The sequence below is a fragment of the Peromyscus californicus genome, unplaced genomic scaffold (genome assembly GCF_007827085.1).
Source record: "Peromyscus californicus insignis strain IS unplaced genomic scaffold, ASM782708v3 Scaffold_19__1_contigs__length_69161282, whole genome shotgun sequence".
NCBI classification, from domain to species: Eukaryota; Metazoa; Chordata; class Mammalia; order Rodentia; family Cricetidae; genus Peromyscus; species Peromyscus californicus.
The window spans coordinates 15,815,871-15,837,367 of record NW_026294491.1 but is presented as its reverse complement, the minus strand read 5'-3'; the positions used below and the strand labels follow the sequence as shown (position 1 = coordinate 15,837,367).

Genomic DNA, 21,497 nt, shown 5'->3' with positions numbered 1-21,497 from the left:
GGGGGTTCGGACTTCGTGATGGAAGGAGAGGGAGTTTGTGGGGAGGAGGGCGGTTTAGGGGGAGGACACTCCTGAAGGAGTTCTTCTCTATATCTTCCCTGTCTTTATCTCTCGGTGGGTTCGTCACACCTGGACTGAAGTGGTCTCCATTATCTTCACTGGAAAGGTTCGCTCTGTCCTTCTCCGGTGGCACAGACCAAGGCATCAGGGTTCTCACCCTGCCCTCTTCGTACACTCTTCTTTTGATGCGCTGAATTGCTAGTGCCAACCCCAGCTAGCATCCTGTCCCTGCACCCATCCTCCATCAGGAGAAGACATACAGGGCACATCATGCCTTGGATGCAAGAGAAGGTTTGCTTTGCTGAAATGAAGCTCCCAGATCTTTCTACTATATCAGGTATTTCAAGTCAGAAAAAAAATAATTCTCTTAAGAATTTTTTCATCAAGAGAGATGCCCGACAGAAGCAGAAACCTTCCCAAAGTCATAGGCTCAAAAGTCAGAGTGTATGTCAGGAATCATCGCATGGTCTCATGCTGTGACTGAAGGAAGAACCCCCAGACCTCAGAAGCAAGGACTAGTGCAGGGAAGAGCAGCCGGAGGGAGGGAGTCAGGTTCTTACTCTGAGTCGGTTTGCTACCCATGCAGCACCTGCCCTGCACTCTGTGATTATTATCAAGAGTTGTATAAAAGAAATATAACTCTTCACTTATTTACATTATTATTATTTTTATTTTTTTGTTTTTCGACATAGGTTTTCTCTGTATAGCTTTGGAGCATTTCTTGGAACTCACTCTGTAAACTAGGCTGGCCTTGAACTCAGAGATCCTCCTGGCTCTCTGGATCACCACCTCCTGGCTTGTTTACATTCTTGAAGGATCTTGTTGGAGAGGTCCCTGTTGTAAGAAGCTAAGGAGGACCTTGGGATTGAAAAACAACAACAACAACAACAACAACAACAACAACAACAACAGGAAGAGAGAATACCAGCAAGCCACAGACAGTGGGGAGCTGATGACCAAGAGGGTGGAGTGAATCCTTCCATAAACAGTCTTGATGTGAAGCCACAGTCTGACCAATGTGTTGATTCTAGCCTCGCGAGATCCTGGACTGGAACCTGGGTCCCAGCTGGTGAAAATTATGAGCTAATGATTAATGATATTTGAAGCTGCTATATTTGGGCAATCCAGAGCCACAACAACAAATAAGTAGCCTGGTGTGGCGGTCTATGCCCATCACCCCTGCGCTCAGGAGGTGAAGACAGAAGAATGGTGTAGAGGGCAGCTTAGACTGCAGTGAGTTCAAGGGCATCCTCACTCCGTGTCAGAAAAACAAGGGGGGGGGGGGCGATGCAGCTCACTGGCAGAATGTTTCCCTGGTATGCACTCGGTCCTGGATTCAACTCCCCACCATCAAAAGGAAAAACAAAACAGAACCCACAAAAACATGGCTAAGGGTATGCCTCCATTGGTAAAGTGTCTGCAGGAAGCTGAGTTCAGGTCCCAGCACACACTTAAAAAACTGAGGGTGATTGTGAGTGGCTGAACCCCTAGCACCGAGGAGGCAGAGACAGGTGGATCCATGGAGCTTTCTGGCCAGTTCCAAGTTCACTGTCACTAAACAAACAAAAATAATGCAGGTGGGTTGGTGCTGGAGGAACAGCACAGGGGTTCAGAGCTGGCTCTCCCGGAGGACCCAGACACAATTCCCTGCACCCACATGGTGGCTCACAACCATCTGCAACTCCAGTTCCTCCCAGGGATTTGACACCCTGTCCTGGCCTCTTTGGGCAACAGGCATGCACACGGTGCACAGACCTATATGCAGGCAAACACCCCCACACATGAAATAAAAACTATTAGATAGACAGCAATAAAGAAAGATACACAGTGTCAACTTTGGTTCCGCACGAATATATATTCATGTGCACACATACCCACACATGTACAACACACACATATATGCACAAAAACTTATGAACCCTAAAGCGACCACTCCCCTTCAAGCTCTCCTCTTCCACATCTTTCTCCCGTTGCTGTTTGCTCTCTTTGCTCTCATCTCCCCTGCTAGCCTCATCCAGAGACACTTTCTTCCCTCTGGCCTTCATCACTGTCCAGCATTGAGTGAGAAAGGAAACTAAACCCTCTCAGAGGCAGCTGTGTGAAACTGGTTAAGTTCACTTAGCTTCTCGGACGACGACGACGACGACGTCCACCTGTGGTTAGGTGCTTAGAGAACGGCGGTGTGCTGGATTGAGCCAGGTTGGAGCTAGCAGCCTCTTTGGCAATGCCAGCAACTGCCAACTACCGCAGGAGTGCCTCAAGGAACGCTAACCTTTCACCATTAAATTTAGCCTCCAGCCCGCACAGCTCCGTCCACTGGAAAGTGCCTGTCCCCTCTTATTGACAGTTCCTCTGTTTTCACAGTCTTGGGAATCAAAGAAAAGGCAGCGGGAAAGATGGGTCCCGCCATGCCTTGCACAGCTGTCCCTCTAGAATTCGAGGAGACTATATTTGCAGTTCACAGCTGCATTGCCTTCTTTTAGCCCCCAGCTCTCCATGGAAAACTTTGAGCACGAGCTCACCGTGAGGGCGGAGGCGTGGCTCAGTCAGGATCTGAGTGGAAGCGTTGTGTGTCATAATCTTATATATAGAAACTCCAAAGATGCCACTTAAGAGCCATTAGAACTAACAAATGGATATGGCAGAGTGGCCAGGTATAAAACCCACCCCCCACCCCCCTCCATCAGTGGTTTTGCTGGTATTGCTGTATAACAGTGAATTATCTGAAATAAGAACAAGAGTGCAAACCATTTACAGTAGGCACGAGGAAACCAAAGGCCTAGGACTGTATCTAATCAAAGAGGTGAAAGATCTCGGCAGTGAATACTATGAAATACTGATTATGGAAAATGAAGTTAACACACACATTCATACACACACCTACAAACGTACAAACACACAGACTCACATACACATATACACACTCACATACATGCACATACATACAGACATCCACACACATCCACACACATCCACACAAATTGAAAGACATCTGTTTATAAATCGGAAGCATCAATATTATTAAAATACAACTCAGCACTCTGCAGACACGATAAGATAAATTTTTCACAGAACTAGGAGTAACACTTGTAAATCTCTCTGGGGGAGGGTAAAGCCAGTCACACAACATGCAACACAGTGGAAGGTGTGAGAGTCCCCTGAACTCAAAGAGATCCGCCTGCCTCTGCCTCCGGAGTGCTCGGGATTAAAGGTGTGCGCCACCACCGCCCGGCTGAGTCCCCTGTCTTGAGAACATTCGACAAAGTCACAGCACTCAAGACAGGGTGGTATAACCACAAAAAGACACATAGACCGATGGCACAGAACAGGACAAGGGCATGCTCGCGTCCGCAGGCAGCTGAGGGCTTTTATTCTTTCTTTTTTGAGACAGGCTCTCTTGTGGCTCAGGCTGATCTTGAACTCACTATGTAGCTGTGGCTAGCCTTCCACTCTTCCTGCCTCTGCCTCTCAAGTGGTACGTGCGTCACCGTACCTGAGCGTCAGCTGATTTTTGGCCAAGGTGCTCAGGACACGCACTGGAGAAAGGGCAACTTTCTGCATGTGGATTTATGAATATTCATCATGTTCTTTGGGGGTTGGTAACTCGGTTCACTTAATGTGTTGCATAAATCGTTCTGTCTAATTTCTGTGTTCCCTGGATAAGCAGTGGTCCACATCTCTCCGTCCTGCTTTTAAATTATTTATTTTGGAACAATAACTTAATTGTGTATGTATGTTTGGTTAGCATGTCATAATTATACACAATAATGGGTTTCACTATGGCAATATTACACATGTATGTATTGTATAATGATCATATTCACCTACTCTCTCATCTCCCTCCTGATAATCCCCTCCCAGTTCCTAACGAGTCTCTCCTCTACCTCCATCTCATTTTTCTTCCCCTTTTTTTATGACTCAGTGCGTTTCATTAGGTTTGTTTCCAGGACATGGGTCCGGATCACCTCCCCCTCCAAGCAATAGGAGCTGCCTTGAGATCCTCAGGTGGGTGGGCCTTGGGAATCCCTTCCCAATAGTAGGTTTCCACTATATTATCACCGGACCTTAGTGTTGTTGACTAGCCACATTGTCTTCCTCTGCCCCTTCCCCCAGCCTCCACTTGTTGGACCCTTTCCTCCCCCCACTTCTCTGTCTCATCACAGAGGTATGTAGACTTAAATCTAGGTTTTGTGTACAAAAATGCTGGATTTTGTGTTTTTAGACTCCCATTACCCTCTCTAGCTCCCCTATCCTTTCCTTTTAGACTTCTTCCTCCTCCTCCTAGGACCGCTCAACTTTCGCATTGCGTGTGTGTGTGTGTGTGTGTGTGTGTGTGTGTGTGTGTGCGCGCGCGCGCGCGCGCGCGCGCGCATGCATGTATGTTTAAATCTAGATTCTGCATCTCTGTTTTGTGTGATGGAAAAACCCCACAAATGGACAGTAGTATCAGGACAAAATATCATGAATGTAATAAATCAATACAATTAATGTAATTAATGAATAACATAAATATAATTATTGAATGAAAAAATCTAGATTCTGCATATGAGATAAAATACTCAATACTTGTCTTTCTGAGTCTGGCTTTACTGCATTTAACACGACGCTGTCCAGTCCCATAACTTTCCTGCAAATGGCAAGATTTTACTCTTCTTTACTTTCCTAGTGGGTGTGTGCCACTTTTTATTCCATTCATCTGACAGAGCTCTTCCCTAGCATGCGTGGGGTTCTAGGTTCAATAAGTAGTGCCACAAAAAAGTAGAAAGGAAGGAAAGAAAATAGATCGTTGATCATCATTGGTGAAAATGTAAATTAGTATAGACATGATGCAAAACAGAAGCTTGTTCCTCAAAAGATTAAAAATAGAAATATGGTATGGTTCAGGATTCCCTTCAGCACATCCGGGCATATGGACGGTAAAACAAGTAGAAGGCAAGCTGGGTACCAAGGGCTGAGCAGAAGGGCAGGTCAGTGGATTTCACTTTACAATGATGTACTGCCATGATCCAGCACCAGGGGGCAGGAGAAACTCGAGTCCGGAGTCCAAGGCCAGGCTGAACTGCTTGGGGAGACCTTGTTTTTATCAAAACAAAAACAACAACCAAGTGGCTGGCTCAGTGGTTAAGAGCACTGACTGTTGCTCCAGAGGACCCAGGTTCAATTCCCTAGCACCCACATGGCAGCTCACAACTGTCTGTGACTCCAAGATATACACACACATACACATGCAGGCAAAACACCAATGCACATAAAATAAAAATTAAAAAAAAAAAAGGCAACAAACAAAACCCCAGAATGAAGAAGTCCTGATGTGCTGTCTGTGGTAGAGTGAAAACAGATGGAAGATATGTACTGAGTACCTCAAAAAGCCAGAACAAAGGTTTTTTTTTTGTTTGTTTTTGACCATAAAAAAATAACTGTTTGCCAGGATGTTTAACCTGATTTAAAAATTACATAAAATCACAAAATGTACATGTGTATCCAAGCAGCACCTACTACACTGTTAATGTTACTTTATTTTGTATCTGCTAAGGTTCATTTGTAAAAGGAAACACTGGTTGGGTGGGGGGAGCAATAAATAAATAAATTAAATTAAAAAGGGAACAGCATATATTCCTTAAAATCCTCCAATGATGTGTAAGGCCTGGGCACTAGATTAAGACTATCTACTTCTCTCTTTCTCTTCTTAAATTGTAACATATTAGACATTTGGAAAATGCAAAAATTATGTGAAAGGACCCCCCATTGTATTCCTACCATCTATATTTAATGTGTGCATATATATATTATGTATAATGTATACATAATATTCAATATCACAGATAAAACTATGCTAATTATACTTCTTTCTGAAGAGACAGCTCCTGTGCCACAGTTTTGTGTGAAGATTTATTATTTATTTATGTGTATGTGTGTACCTGTGTGTAGGTTTGTACGTGTAGGTACAGCACCCTTGGAGTGTAGAGGGTATCAGATCCTCTGGAGCTGGAGTTATAAGGAGTTGTGAGTCTTGGGGCATGGGTTCTGGGAACTGAACTCTAGTCCTTTGTAAGAGCAGGAAGGACTCTTTTTTTCTTTGCTTTTTTTTTTTTTTTTTTTTTAAAGATAGGGTTTCTCTGTGTAGTTTTGGTGCCTTTCCTAGATCTCACTCTGTAGACCAGGCTGGCCTCGAACTCACAGAGATCTGCCTGGCTTTGCCTCCCGAGTGCTGGGATTAAAGGTGTGCACCATCACTACCCCCAGGCATTTATTTTATTGTGTATTGTAAATATATAGAAACCTGTGACACAAGAGTTTTTAAAGGATAAAAATTCAAAATCAGCTTTGAATTTTTAAAACTATTTTTCCTCCAGAGTTTAACATTCCTTTTTAAGCATTTTTAAATTTTGCATGTATCTGTTTTCTAAGAAGGGAGAGAAGAAGTCATGGAATTGAATGGGTGGGGATGTGGGAGATGAGAGAGGGGAAGTCATGATCAGAATATACTGTACATTTTTTTATTTAAAAAATACAAAATAGGGGTTGGGGTTTAGCTCAGTGGTAGAGTGCTTGCCTAGCAAGCACAAGGCCTTGGGTTCGGTCCCCAGCTCTGGAAAAAAAATACAAAATGGGGCTGGAGAGATGGCTCAGAGTTTAAGAGCACTGACTGTCCTTCCAGAGGTCCTGAGTTCAATTCCCAGCAACCACATGGTGGTTCACAACCATTTATAATGAGATCTGGCGCCCTCTTCTGGCATATAGGCATACCAGAACATTGTATACATAATAAATAAATAAATCTTCAAAAAATAAATAAAAAATACAAAACAATTGAAGAAAAGCAAATTGAGTGTGACTAGATTGTTCTGACAATCAGATGCACATTCACTGGCATCCTATTTTTATTTTTAAAGCGACAATGTCCTGGTCGCTCAGGAGGTGACACATCTTCCCCCTGCTCAGGTGTCCCTGCTTCCACAGTTTCTCTTGCACTTCCTTTGCTGTGTAAAATTGGCGTGGTTGGGGTGGGGGATCCGGAGGAGTAGGCTTTCTGCTTCCTGCACGTGGATCGGGGGCTCAAACTCAAACTGTCGGCTTGGCGGCAAATGCCGCCACCCGCTGAGCCACCTTGCCGGCCCTTCCTTTTTTAAAACCTTATTCTTCTTTATACATTCTGCATATTAGGTGGAAGTTTTAAATATGTATGCAATCAAATCCCTACGGGATCTATGCAATCAGCTTTTTCCCTTTCGAGTTTGTGTTTTTGGAATCTTAAGAATTCTTTCCTCATCTCAAGGTCATTAAAGTATTTCGGTGTCTTTTTTTTTTTTCTTCTTCTCTAAAACCTTGTTTTTGTTTGAGTCCCAAGTTGGCCTAGAAACCCGGCTGTCCTTGCCTTCATCCCCTGAATGCTGGGTTACGGTGTAGTTATAGACGGATGTGAGCAAACCTTCTAAGCACTCTGGTGTCTGCATTGTATTCTTGACTTGTTCCTGGGAATGTGTGTGGAATGGTCCGGGAAGCCCGTATGTCATTTTTCCTGTGGTGGAAGCCCGTATGACATTTTTCCTGTCATGGTTTAAGCTCTGGACATTTTGATGGCGCCTTTGCTCCTTTCTCTGGTGTTTTTGGACCCCATGGAACCAGGTGACTTCAGTTACTTCAGCTTTATCATAAGCTGTATTCGGCTTATTCTTTATTTCTTTGACAATCTCAGTGTAGTCCAAGCTAGCTCAGAACTCACCAGGCTAGCCTCAAACTCAGTAATCTTCAGTCTCAACTTGTTGGTGCTGAGATTTCAGCTGGGAACAACCAGAATGGAGCTATTCTTGACTGTTTCATATGGATTTTAAAGTCCACAAAAAGCATGGGGGTTTGGTTGCATTAACTGCAAAGATGACTCTGGGAGGAACTGACATGGCTAACACAGCAATCCTGACTGTTTTATATGCTAGATGCTCCATCTATTCATGCCCTTGTATGTATTTGTTTGCTTGGATTTTAAAATCAATCAATCAATCTCTCTATTTCTCTCTCTCTCTCTCTCATATGTGTAATATGTATTGTATGTATATGTTCATGTGGGAATGTGCATGCTAGCATGCTGGCTCGAGTGCATGCCGCTGCCCAGAGGTTGATGTTGTGGGTCACCTTCAATCTCTCCCCACCTTGTTCGTTGAGGGTTTTTCATCTATTTGGCCATGCTGACTGACCAGGGATGAGGATCCACCTGTCTCCACCTCCTAGAACAGTAAGAGATGGACATCACCTTGCCTGGCTTTGTATGTGGGTGTAGGAGCCCCAAAGTCTGGTTCTCATGAGTGCAAGTCAAGCCCTTTAGTGACTGACTCATCTCCCTAACCCCCTTGTTTGCTTGTTTTTAATGGAAAGTTTAGACTTTTCTCCATAAAATCCTGTGTGTCTTTTGTTCTATTTATGGCTTGCAATATTGGTTGTTCTTGGTTCCTAGACTTTAACTGATTTTAGTATCTGTTATAACTCAATCTTGAATGCCACCCTCCCGGGAGCCATGTGTTAAAGCTTTGGCTCTCAGCCAGTGGCGCTATTGGGAATGGTAGACTCCTTCAGAGGGGTATTAGCTGGAGGGAATGGGGTCATTGGAGGTGTGCCATTGAAGGAGATGTTGAGACCCAGGCCCCTTCCTCTTTCCTTCTGCTTCCCAGCTGGCCTTCTGTGAACAGGCTTCTCATGCCGTGCATTTCAAGCAAGATGAACCACGCTGTCACAGGCCTGAAACAACCATGGGGTCACCATGGGCTAGAATCCCAGAAATTGTGAACCACCCCATCCCTGATTCCCCCCGCACACCCACCATGGACTAGGCTTCCAGGATTTACCTGTGTCCCGTTTTAATAGCCAGGTAAATGCTATAAGCAGAAAAAAGTGCTGTCCTTTCCCATCTGTCCAGTTTGGGTAAAAAAAATTGAGACTAACAATTTAATGACTATAACCAGGTAAGTGGTTTCACCATAGAAGAAGGCTATCCTGTGTTTGTTCAACTGGTGCTGGGAATTGAACTCATGGCTCCAGCAAGAAGCCATGGTCTCCTGTTGCCATCCCCAGGCTCCCTTACATCCCTAAGTCATAATGCTTAGACTGTAGCTAAGAATTTCAAATTTCTTCTCTCTGTTGTTTGTTTCCTTCTGGTTTCCATGTTATCTAATCTATATTATCTTTAGCTCAAAGTCTGTGGTCTTTGGCTATTCATTCTCAGTTAGCGGCGATGGGTGGGTATACGTTAGGGTCTCTGCATAGTCAACACTTCTTTCCGTTTGCATGTTGGGATGGGGTGAGTAGGGCGTGGGAAGGAAAGAAAGCAGGAGGGAAGGGGCTCAGGTCTCACTGCTTAAATGCAGAATTCCATCCAGCCCTGCTGGAGATGTTTTCATCCTTCTTGTTGCCATATCTGGTACTCTGGGATTGGGTTCTTCTCCATAGCAACAGATGCTCACAGTGAACCCTCTCTGGTACCTCTGAGGGCAGGGAAGGGGATGGTGTTCATGGTGTTCTAGGCAGAGATTCAGCTCTCCCGTTTCCAGTGCCTCGACTCACACTGCCACGTTTAAGGTCACACTCCTTGGACACTGACAATCCTAGCACTAAGGCTAAGACAGGAGGGTCCTGTGTTTGAGGACCACCTCTGCTACAAAGAAAGACCCTGTCTCAAAAACAAACAAATGAACAAACAAACAAACAAACAAAAGAATTATACTCAATTCTTGGATTTGTAGAGAGTTCTATTTTCCTAAATGTTATGAGTTTTTGTTTTATATTGTTTTTTTCAAGACAGGGTTTCTCTGTACAGCCCTGGCTGTCCTGGAACTCGCTCTGTAGACCAGGGTGGCCTCTAACTCACAGAGATCCGCCTGCCTCTGCCTCCTAAGTGCTGAGATTAAAGGCATGTACCACCACCACCAGGCTATGAAGTGTTTGTTTTTCTTTTTTGGTTTTTGTTTTGAATAAAATTGTTATAGAGTATTGAAAATTAGTATTTGTGTGTATATGATTTTCTATAGACTTCTATTTTTCTAAGTAGTATAATATTCTTTAAAATGTTATTTTAAAGATGTTGTTATAAACTCTTACTAAAAGTTTAAAAATACCATACTATCTTCCAAAACTACAGAGTCTCTTTGCCTTTATATTTTGGGGAAGGGAATGGATCTGGAATTTGGTTTAAAATTCTTCATTAATGAATTATCATTGGGTTTACTGCTGTATTTGTACAAGGGCTCTAACATTTCCCCCAGTTGGCTCCCCCGGCCACTTTAGGAATACGCTTTGGATAATTTATCTTTCTTTGCTTTGATGGCTTGAAATGGTGACTTTTATGTTAAAGTCCCATTTGGACTAAGGTCCTTTCTGGGACTTTTTTTCCTCTTTGTTGTTTCTTTTTACATCCTCCTCCGTTTCTCACATCATCTCGCTCGTCACTGCAGTTTAATATGAGGTGTGACTCTCGGCTTCACCAGTGGCAGGTTAACAACAGCTCTGCTCTTCGTGCAGCGGTCTGCAGAGCATCCCTGTGCACACTCCCTTCAGAAGCCTTGCAGCAATGATCTGTTCTCTTCCTCCCTCTCTCTACATCTGGTCCATCTCACGCTGCATGTTCACCTGCAGAAGGCAGAGGCCACCGAACCCATACGGGGTTAAACAGACTTTGTTATAAAGGAGACAAATAACAAAACCACAAGTCTTTAAATTCGACAAAAGAAACTCACAAACCAACCTGAAACAAGCAGGGCACACATGGTCACTTTTTAAAAGAAGCTAAAAATAAGAAATTATTTAAAAATGATAGGACTGCAATTACTGGTACCAGTATAAACACACCAAAATATATTAAAAGGAAGAATGTTTGGATTATAAGCAAGTAACATTCATTCATTCATTCATTCATTCATTCATTGAGATCAGTCTCACTGTATAGCTGAGGCTAGCCTAGAACTTCCTATGTAGAACAGGCTGGCCTTGAAGTCACAGCAATCCTCTTACCTCTGCCTCTGAAGTACTGGGACTGATCATGTCCACACATTATATTTACATTATATACTTCATACACAGAGCACAGCAAATTAAAAATACTCAGTAAGACTTTCTAAGAAAATACAAGGAAAAGAAAAAGTCGTTCAGGGCTGGAGGTCTAGCTCAGCTTGCCTAGGGTGGGCAAGGCCCTAGGTTCAACATCCGGCACCATGAAACAAAACAGGAGTGAGATTGAATAGTGTAAGCAGACATGGAGGCTGGAATATGGAGGTAAGTGTGGGCAACACTAAGCAATGAATAGAGGCTTAAATATCAGGCAGGTGAGGAGGTGTGTATGACAGAGAAAATGCTAAGCTCAAGGGCTTTGACTGTCCACAGGTAATATGAGACAGGTGGGGCCAGTATCTGCTGTGCCTGTCAACAGTCACCTCAAGTAGGAGTTAGAAAAGAAGGAAAAGATGGATCTGGGATGTAGCTCAGCTGGTAGAGTGCTCACCTAGCACACACCATCTCAAGCATGCCATGAAGTGGGCATGTGGCTCACTTGGCACACACCGTCTCTACATGACATGAAGTGGGCGTGGGCATGTTGCTCATCCAACACATACCATCTCAAACATACCATGAAGTGAGCATGTTGCTCACTTAGCACCCACCATCTCTAGCATGCCACAAAGTAAGCATGTTGGTGCACATCTGTAATCCCAGCACTTGGGTGGTAGAGGTAGGAGGGTCAGAAATTCAAGGTCCTTCTAGGCTGAATGCTAAGTTCTAGACCAGTTCGGGCTCCATGAGATCCTGCTGGGAAAAACAAACAAACAAACAAACAAACAAACAAACAAACAAACCAGGCTTGATGCACAAATGAACTCACAGAGATTGTGGCAGCATGCACAGGGTCTGCACAGGCCCCAGGGTTGAGAGGGTCAGTGAACACAAGCCTCCATGCCTAACCAAGAATCTACTTCCAATTGCCACTGCTTGCAAGGGAAAACTCCGTTTTCTTCAGTGGAGTCTCACTGGGTATATAAACCACACTTAAGGGCAGGCCCCATGTCTAGCAGTAGATGGCAGCACAGAACAAGCTCAATGGGATATTTGGAGATTTTTTTCTTTTTTTCATATTGCTTTGTTTGCTCATTAAAAAAAAAAACTTACTGGCCTTTTGCTTGTATATTGTATTTTCTAATTTTGCATTTTTATGTTTTTTTGGTGTTTCTCATGATTTTTCTTTGTTTCTTCATTTTCCCCCCAACCCCCACCACCTTGCTTTCTAAAGAGAAAGAGAAAGAAAGCATGGAATTGGATGGGTGGGGAGGATCTGGGAGGGTAGACCATGATCAGAATATATTGTATGAAAAAATAATTTTCAATTAAAAAATTTAAATTAAAAAAATCCAAAAAGCAAACAAGACAAATAAATGAACAAAAGAAAGAGTTATGTCTTCTGGTAAAAAATAATGGCAGCTGGTATAGAACAGAGAGGAAGATCAGTGTAACTGAGGGTGAAAGGTCCAATGCACCATGAGGAGAAATGTCTGCTGGGATGAAAGAAACGAAGGGGAGAACTTGAAAGAAGTGGAGGCTGAGGAGACTCAGAAGAGGCCAAACACAAATCTGGATGCACACGTCCTCTACAGGAAACGACTGCCATGGAATGCCAGAAACGGATGGACACATTTGTGCTTTCCTACAGTGTTGGAACAGCTATAGGTTTATTGCTAGCAACTTGTTAAAGAATCCCACCTTCTTTAGCAACCTAGTCAAGGCAATGTGGGTCCTTTTAGTTCAGACTTAATCACTAATATCAACTCTCATATTGCACAGCACACAGTAAGTGTATCTATAAATATATATGCATATATATATATATATATTTCAGAATAAATACAAGGTAAAGAGGGTACAACAGAGTTCACGAGCTTCTAGAAATGGGTTGGGAGAAATGCAAATAGAGCCTGTATAGATAATAAGGGAACCCAGAGCAGCCCCAAGGAAGCTTTCACTGTAGAGGTCAGGCAGTCAGAAAGTGAGCTTTGAGATCCAAGGTGTCAGCTACTGAGGCCAGAGGGCAGAACAGGGTTGGACCAGGAGATGATGGGCTCAAGTCTGAAGAGGTGAGGAGGTAGGTCAGTGGTGGGGCAGGCTGCATCAGTGACAGGAGAGGAGCTGAGATGAAGCCCCAGGAACAGTCGGGCATTCTCTGCCTGCCAGTCCTTGACTTGCACACCAGCTATCGGACAGGTTGGTGAGACTATTGCCATCACAGTGCTAGGTCCATTAATTCATGGGGTTTGGGTAAGGGAGCTGGACCCTTTCCCTGGCCTGGCACATTTTCTAAGTTCTTGGTCCTGGTTTTCCTGATGCAGTTTTAATACATCCATGTGACTTCACAGTCTCAATCCACCCTGGTAAATCACAGGGAAGCTCCCTCTCTACTCCCGGGAATAAGTCTTTGAGACTGTGGTGTGTGAGTGGTACTGGATAGATGATGTTCACTTGTCCACTTGGCTGTACAGTCACCCTCCACCCTCCAGACAGAGTTAAGGGATGTTTGGAAAATGGAGTCTCTCAGGGCAAGACACACCGAGAACACACAGTTTGACACAATATGGGATGACTGAGACCATGGCGCAGCCTGTTCTCAACACAGCCTTTCCTTTCCTCCTTTGGAGACTGAGCTCTGAGCACTGCGCGCCCCCAAGCTTCTCAATCTGTGGTTGGGCTCATCCATGCATGCAGAAGCCACGGCTGGAGGAAACCACATCTGTATGTTTGAGTATGACACAGGAGGTGACCTGTAGATGCAGTAGGACTTCAGATCAGTATATATACCTGACTTTGAGTTCCATCCTTCCCTTGTTAACAGTTTGACCTTTGCAAGGCAGATCTACCTGTTCTGGCCATCCAAAGATGAAGAGCAAGAAACCTGACCGTACTGTGATATCCGCTGGGGTGATGCTATGAGAAATATGCCTCATTTGAGGGCAGAGTCCTATGCAAGCACTTGTCTTAGTTTAGGTCATAGCCTAAGTGACTGAGTGACGATAAGCAAAGTGCTATGACATTTGTATGGGCAGGAAAGCACTAGAAATTCCATGTCATAGCACACTCTCCTGCCATTGCCTTGATCTATCTCCCCACACTGTCAAGGGAGAGGCAGGATATCTGTTCCATTGCTGCCGAACACCATGACATCTCTCTCTTTTTACCCCGTGCTTGGTATTTCTTTACATTTTTTGTTACACTTATTTATTTAGTCTGCAGACCCTGCATTCTCCCTATGCACCAGGCAGATATGAACCAAGGATGAACGGAACCGGGGGGAGGTGGAATAGCAGGGCTGCTCCTACTGCTTCTCTTCTTCATTTCCAGGGTCCTCCCCTTATGTGGGTGGGTGTTTATTCTTCTTATCTCTCTCCAGTTTCCTCTTAGGGAGTCTGGTCACACAAGGGCCATGCAAACAAAGCAACCTAGCCCTGTAGGAAATGGTTCGTCGATTGGGATTATGATTAAGCTGTAGACTCTGGTCAAGGAAACAGCTTCTCAGACACAAACTGGTCACAATTCCTGTGGCATGGTGGCATGCTATTTAACATCAAGTGACAATGAGTAACTGAACACTCTTAGGGGCTGGGCGAAAATTATGGGATATTCACGGTTTGGAGCAAGCTCCTGTTCCAGGCTCCAAGAGTCCAAAGTCAGAACGGAGATGAAAAGGCCCCAAACCACATGACACCTTTAAGGAAGCAGATAAACCCAGCCAGACCAGCTCTCCCGAACACCGAGTCCAGGCTGAGTCCCGAGTCCAGGCTGAGTCAGCTGGACAAGGAAGCTGGCCTTTCCTTCAGTCTTTACAGAAGAGTAATGTGAGGTGGGGGTGGATTACGGTGGTAAAGCTCTTGCCTAGCATGGATGAGGAGGTCATGGGTTCGCTCCCCAGAGCTGTAAAGACCAGTCTTAATTTTTACTGTCTGTGTACTGTTATGCAACAAAACCTTGTTTTACTCCTGCCCAGTGGGAGCCCTTGTCTGACTTTGTAGAGTTGAGGCCGTTTCAATTTCATGGATCTCCAACAAAGGTCAATTAGATTTGTAACTAATTCTGCAGTGTTTTCCTTGGACAAATGTATGACCTGTGTTTTATTTTCATGACCACTCGGTGAGATAGTCCTACTACTCCTGTGTTATAAAGGTTCAGGAAGGTTAATGACCTGACCAAGTGCTCTAGCACCATTATTATTATATATAATTAACACAATCCCCTTTGCAATTACAAATGGGGTGGCTTAATTTACAACAGGCATCTGTTCTCTGACGTTTACTGCAGCAGTGGTCAGACATGAAATCAGCTGCAGTGTCTGTCAACAGATGAACAAAGAAAACGTGGTGCCTGTAAACACTCAGTGGAACCTGTCATTTGCTATAACATAGATGGAACTTGACAACATGTTAAGTGAAATAAGCCACCTTGCAGTTTCAGTCATAGATGGGTCATTCAGAAGCTGACCCATGGTCACTGGACGTTGGGGACAATAAGGGGGTGGAGGGATGGGTGCTCAGTTATAGCTGTACAGAGGTCAAGAAACATCTGGCTTGGGCATCTCTTCATTATATAATGATAATGCCTAAGCAGCAGCCACTGATTTTCTCTGTTCTCTGATGAGGTCCTGGTAGGTAAACTCCTGCGTGTTTTGGCCTCTTCTGCCCTGATGATCAGGGATGAGAATGCAATCTCCAATTGCACTTTACAAGTCAGGGAAATACACAACTTTTCTTTTAGAGTATAGCCTAGGCTGGTCCCAACCTTGTCATCTTTTTGCTTCACCCTCAATTCCAGTGTGGACCCACAGCAGCTGGGAGTGGCACACATGGCTGTGTGCACCCAAGCCGGGGAGTGAATCCAGGGCCAGGGGCTCTGAAACTGGACCATACTCCAGCCTTCCTGATCCTTTCAGAGGACTGGATGAGGTCTGTGGTGCTTTGCTGATGGCAATCTGCTTTATTTCATCTAGTGCTTTAATTTCATCTTACTCTAAAACACTCACACAAACACCTACAACACCAATTATTGACTGGCCAATTATCTGAGTATCCCATGTCCTACCCAGTTGACACGTAAAACTAACCATTGCAGAGAATAACCTCAAGAACTCAACGAAGTGCGAGTGAGAAGGGGCTTGAATCTCAGTCGGATTTAGAAACCTGCAATCTCTATACACATCCATGCCACCTCAAGGAGGTGATATGTGGCTAGCAGGCTTCGCAGACCAACACCAGCAATGTCAAGCTTGGTCAGAGCAGTTTCTTTTTGGCTCACAGATAATGAAATATGTATTTATCCTTCCCCCTGTCTAACCCTGAGCTGACCACTTTGCTCAGATGGCCAGGGACACAGAGGTAACGGTGCACACAGGGCAGATGGGAGAAAACAATGGGAGGTGGAGATACTCCTTTACATGTCCAAGAGGATGAAAGAGGAAAGCCAAATAGACTAGGAACTCTGGCCTCCAAAGGGACAAAGTCCAGTCTGGTGTAGAAGGGCTGCTGCATCAAAGGGTTCCTGCCTAACAATGAGGATCCCACACAGTATGTCCCAGCCCCAGAGCCTGGCACCCCAATTGTGGCAGCAGCTGCCATTGTCATATCTCTTGAAATAGCCGTGGAAGCTGTGACTAGTGTTAAGTGAGGCCAGGGGAATGGGAGACAAGCAAGCTGTCAAGGCTGGCCATCACCTTGCGACGTGGATGGTTGTTGGAGCAGCACTGTAGACAGTGGTCAGCTCAGTTACTAAGAGGCTCTCCTGACTACAGAGTGGGTAGGGGATTGCCTGGAGAGATGGCTCAGCCGTTATGAGCACTTGGTACTCTTGCAGAGGTCCTGGATCCCATAATCCACATCAGACAGCCCATAACTGCCAATTCCAACTCCAGGGGGATCTGACACCTTCTTCTGACTTCTCTGGGCACCTGTGCTCATGTGGTGCACACATAGACAAGTAGGCAAATACATACACATGTAAATAAGAAATGTCTAAAAATTCATTATGCATATGCATTTATGTTTCTACGTGTGTGTAAGTGTCCTTGGAGACTAGAAGTGTTAGATCCCTGGAGCTGGAACTACAGGTGGTCATGAGTCACCCAGTGTGGCCACTGGGAACCAAACCTGGGTCCTCTGTAAGAACGCTAACTACATACTCTTAACCTCTAAGCCATCTCTTTAGGCCCCAAATCATTTTAAAAGGAGGGGTGAGGACCAACGAAGCAGGTGACCTTATCATGGGGTGATGGGCTGTGTCAAGAAAGCTGCTACCCAACAGGGCACCACCCCCTCTCTCTGCTGCACCCTGAGCATGCCAAGTCCGAACAGACTGGACAGAGGTGTGTGGCTTTTACTTCTGCAGTGCTGGGGTCACGCCACACCAGGTGAGCACTCTACCACCTAGCTGTACCCTCAACTGGGTCAAACTTGGCTTACTGGTTGGTTTTTTATGCCAGCTAAGTCACAGCTTTACTGCTGATTGGATACATCACAGCCAAACCTGTTAGGGCAGGTTATTCAGAATGGTGCCCTGGTTGGGAAAGAAAATACAAAACAAAACAAAAAACAACAAAAAAACCACAACCCAAGTTTAGCATATTAGATGTAGCATACCAGAATAGAGAAAACAAACAATAAAATAAACAAACCAAAATGGACTTTCAGGTTTGGAGAGGAGAAAATAGGAATGTTAGCTTCTGGACAATTATCTTTGTAGCCTTTAAAGTTGCATTCCATTGCGGGTGTTAACTTGAAACATTCACTGAATGCTGCTCTAGTCATTAACTTTAGTGACCAAAATTTTAAAACTTTTCCCTCAGGGATTAAGAACACTACTGGTGCTGGGTGGTGGTGGTGCATGCCTTTAATCCCAGCACTCAGGAGGCAGAGGCAGGCGGATCTCTGTGAGTTCGAGGCCAGCCGGGTCTACAGACGGAGATCCAGGACAGGCACCAAATTACACAGAGAAACCCTGTCTCAAAAAAAAAAAAAAAGAACACTACTGGCGATTTCCCAAACCAGATGTCCAAACCATGGGGAAGTCGCAAATGTCAGCTGCTGAAAGTGACCCTCACTTTAGGGGTACACAAGGTCAGGGGCTTCAGTACAGACACACACACACACAAAATGTAATTTAGGGTTCTGTGTTGTCAGTACCAGACGCTGTGCACTAGGTGGCACTCCGAGCCCAGACTGAAGCCAAAAGACTGCGTGACATCATCTAGGGTTTGCAGGGTTCCGAGGGAGGTTGCTTTAAGTTGGAAGAGTGAAAAATGGACAGACCATGGGGCTAGTGTGTTGGAAAGACAACAGTTGAGGAATTTAAAGTCACAATGTTGAGTTGAACACATGGCTGAACTGCGTCAATAAATATCAAACAAGGATTCTGGAGACACAGTGCTGAGGCAGGAGGATTGGGAGTTCAAGGCCAGGGCTACATGGGGAGATCCTGACTCAAACAACAAACATAAAAGAAAACAAAACCCAAACAAACACGAGAGAGAAGGATTGCCCTGCAGGGACGGATGACGTAAGAGATTGGATTTTAAAGGAACTGTCAGACTTTCTGAGTTTAGTGGATCCTGGAACCTGGAGCACACCTTCCATGCACTTAGATGAGCCTAGCCCGAGAGAGAGAACTCGGGCTTGTGATGGGAACAGTAGAAGATAACAACTTATCCCCATAGGTAAGCAGGCAATGCTGAAAATTATTTTCAATGAAAAATACCCCCCCCCCCCCAATCATGCACACACACAGGAATAATGAATGATAAACTGGTAAATCTATATAACTCTGTTTACTCACTTGAGGCCTTGTGAAGAATCAACTTCTGGCTGTCCTTAGGAGACAGGTTGGAAACACAAGGAAAAGTCTGTCACCAGAGACCTGTACAGGTGCTATCATCAGTGAGGACTATCTTTAGAACACAAGGCTGGCCCGGCATTCTCCCAGCACGTTTGATGTGAAATGGCTTTCTTGTTGTTCAGGGTTGTGGTGGATAATTATGATCACCAACTGGACAGGACTGAGAACCGTCTAAGAGACACACCAGGATCTGTCTGTGACCCGGCTAACAGAGATGGGAAGATCTACCACCCATAGGGCGGCACCATCTCATGGCCTGGGGTCCTTGAAGAATAAAGAGTGAGCTGAGCACCAATATTCATCTGCTTCCTGACTGTGGATGCCATGTGACCAGCTGCCTCAGTGGAATGTACCCCCAAACTGTTAGGTATTTTTGTCAGAGCAAGGAGAAAAGTAACTAATTCCAGATACATAAGAAAGAGGTTAACAGTGTCCTACTGACTGATGGAAAAATCTTATTCATCTCTGTTCTCTACAGTAACCTTGGCGATTTGCAGCTACTATGTTAATGTGTGCAATCCCTCTGTGGAACTTTGAGAAACTGTGGTGCTCGTGACTGAACCCTGGGCCTTGCAGTGGGAGGCAGGGACTTTAGTCACTGAGCGACTCCCGGTCCAGACTTCTTAAGCCTGTAATAAACCTGGACTTTGCTCAGGAAAGGCAGAAACTCATCTTTTGGGAAACTAAAGTCACGCAGCATTGCCCTTGCTTTGGACCCATGGTGGTAAAGGGAGCAGCAAGTCTGAAGCATTGAAGGCAATGACGAACTTCCCATGAACCTGCACCATGCTGAGCTCACTATCAAGATCTGAAACTTAAGTCGAGCATCACACTGCACTGACATCAGCAAACACATTCTAGAACTTTTGATAGGACCTTGGCTTGGTGCAGCTCAGACTTGGTGAGTTTGTAGAGCAGTTAAAAAGGGACAAATTTGTATGGCTGCAATCTTTATATTTTAACAAGAAAAGTACTTAGCTGGGCGGTGGAGGCACACACCTTTAATCCCAGCACTCGGGAAGCAGAGACAGACAGATTTCTGTGAGTTCGAGGCCAGCCTAGTCTACAAAGAGAGTTCCAGGACAGCCAGGGCTGAGAAACCCTGTCTCGAAAAACCAAAAAAGAGAAAGAAAGGAAAGTATTTAAGGGAACTGATACCGCTACCAACATTTCATTGAAGAATACTTCAATACTGTAGATGTTGGAATTGTCTTACAATAAAAAGGAAATTCATGCTGATAACTTTATACTATTATTTTTCCTTCCTGGATAGCTAAACATTTGACCTAGGTCAAAGTTTGGGGACCCACGTCTCATAAGTCACTTAGCACAATCATGTCTATTTAAAAAGCTGAAAAGTGAAGTGGCCCTGCCTATCAGGGACAGGTCTACCGTGGTGGCTCAGGCCTGCGACTCTGGCATGAGACTGGCTGAGGCAGTTCTGTGTTCAAAGCCAGCCTGCACTACACAGTAAGACTCTATCTCTTAATAAATCAATCGTGTCAACTAGCAGAATACACTCTCAAAGACTGCCTACACCACTTATGCTACCAACTGGGGACCTCAGTTAATGTTTATCTTAAAGCCAAGTGTCACCATAATGGATGCAAAAATAAAAAAAACCGTCCAACTGTCTGGAAGCAGCTATCATTTATCAAATAACCCTTATCGTACAGTGCTATAACTAAACGCTTATCTTGTCAGTTACATCACAAACTGTGATAGCCAATTATGGGATGCACACATCCATCAGACAGATGTCACCGCATCTCTAAACATGGTCCCTCACGCAGGAAACTCTAAGAGAACTCAAGACCTTTCTGCAGAAAGTGAGTCCAGGCTGACTGTCTTCTAGCTGTTTCCCCTTCCTGGGGAAGACAGCCACACATTTTATGTTGGTCTAAAATCTGCAAACAAACCCTGGAAAGACCAGTTAGTCCAATTTCCTTGATTTAAAAGGCCGAGAAACAGGCTGGGGACATAGTTTAGTGGGTAAAGTGCCTGCCATGGTTTGCATGAAGATTGGAGTCTGGCTCCCCAAACCCCCAAAGTTAGGTGCATTGGAATCTAGTGCTGGGGGTTGGGGGAGGACAGGAGGATCCCTGGGGCTCCTTGGTGAGCCAATGTAGCCAAACTGATGAGACCCAACAGTGACCTCTGGCCTCCACCTGTGACCACATACCCCATACGAACACACACAACATTCATACACTTGGGCCGAGGAGCCGAGTGGCTTTGCTGAGGTAAGTGGTCTAGAGAAGACAGCTCACCAGGGCTCAGTCAATGAGGGTGGCACGTGGAGCCTCGGGTGCTCGTTCGGGCAGAGCAGCAACTATGCATAGTAACACTTGTCTTCAAGCCTTGTACGTTTAAAAGAGGGGGTCCCTTTTATCTTCAAAGGTTGTTCCTGGGGCTGGTGAGATGGCTCAGCAGTTAAGAGCACTGGCTGTTCTTCCAGAGGTCCTGAGTTCAATTCCCAGCAACCACATGGTGGCTCACAACCATCTGTAATGAGATCTGGTGCCCTCTTCTGGCCTACAGAC

At 44.8% G+C, this 21,497-nt stretch overlaps 1 long non-coding RNA gene across 1 annotated transcript in view; it reads left to right on the top strand.

Annotated features, from left to right (window-relative positions):
* Positions 1-21,497, top strand: part of LOC128114599 (uncharacterized) — a 35,007-nt gene that overhangs the window by 12,982 nt on the left and 528 nt on the right. The window contains exon 2 of the long non-coding RNA XR_008219810.1: positions 753-21,354. This is a non-coding gene — a long non-coding RNA (uncharacterized LOC128114599). The remainder of the gene's footprint in view (positions 1-752; positions 21,355-21,497) is intronic.